Source organism: Tupaia chinensis, unplaced genomic scaffold, assembly GCF_000334495.1.
Source record: "Tupaia chinensis unplaced genomic scaffold, TupChi_1.0 Scaffold143601_1, whole genome shotgun sequence".
In the NCBI taxonomy this organism is placed as follows: Eukaryota; Metazoa; Chordata; class Mammalia; order Scandentia; family Tupaiidae; genus Tupaia; species Tupaia belangeri.
The window spans coordinates 25,966-26,826 of NW_006203447.1; the positions used below are offsets into that span (position 1 = coordinate 25,966).

General features: G+C 42.3%; 2 pseudogenes; one reads left to right on the forward strand and one right to left on the reverse strand.

The window, feature by feature from the left end:
* Positions 1 to 411, forward strand: part of LOC102499575 (succinate dehydrogenase [ubiquinone] cytochrome b small subunit, mitochondrial pseudogene) — a 2,279-nt pseudogene extending 1,868 nt beyond the window's left edge.
* Positions 412 to 700: 289 nt separating this feature from the next.
* LOC102500001 (polynucleotide 5'-hydroxyl-kinase NOL9 pseudogene) overlaps positions 701 to 861 on the reverse strand; it is a 1,738-nt pseudogene continuing 1,577 nt past the window's right edge.

An 861-nucleotide genomic window follows, 5' to 3' on the forward strand; every position in this document is an offset into this window, starting at 1 on the left:
GTTGGTGTAGAGCACAGGGAGTCCAGCACATTCACCTGTCACCAAACCACCACTCTGGTTCCAAGGCTGCATCTCTCCACTGGACTAGTGAGAGGGTTGTCAGTGCTTTGCTCCTGGGCCTGCTTCCAGCTGCTTATCTGAACCCTTGTTCTGTGATGGACTACTCCCTGACTGCAGAATATCTCACTCTCCATAGTCACTGGGGCCTTGGACAAGTTGTTACTGACTATGTTCATGGGGATGTGTCACAGAAAGTTGCCAAAGCAGGCCTTTTGGCACTCTCAGCTTTAACCTTTGCCGGGCTTTGTTATTTCAACTATCATGATGTGGGCATCTGCAAAGCTGTCGCCGTGCTGTGGAAGCTCTGACTTTTTTGATGTAATACCTTAAGAATTGATCGTGTGCCTCTTTGCCTTGCTATTCGGCTCACAATACGGAGGAACTAATAGATAAGTTCATTAGTGTACAGGTTTCCTAATCATATGGTTATTTTCAGAATTAAATTATTGAAGAAAAGGTTTGAAAAGTATCCAGAAATTGTGAGACCGAGTTCTATATTCTGGGGAGGTAATGAGGTTGTCTCCACACTTGTCATAAGACTCACAGTATAATTAAATATTATATAAGAGCTTTTGCTATTTAATTTATCAATCTCTTGAAGAGAATTCAGCTTTATTACTATCGATACATGATCAAAGTTCTATATCTGTCCTGGGAATAGTGGACAAAGTGGGAAAGTGGGAACAGTGGATAAAGGGAAAGACTATTACTTTGTGAGTAAAGACTGTTAGAAATTAGACAAGTAGTTTGCATAATGGTTATGTCGCTGGACTCCCACGTAGTCGACTGCAGTTCGCGTCC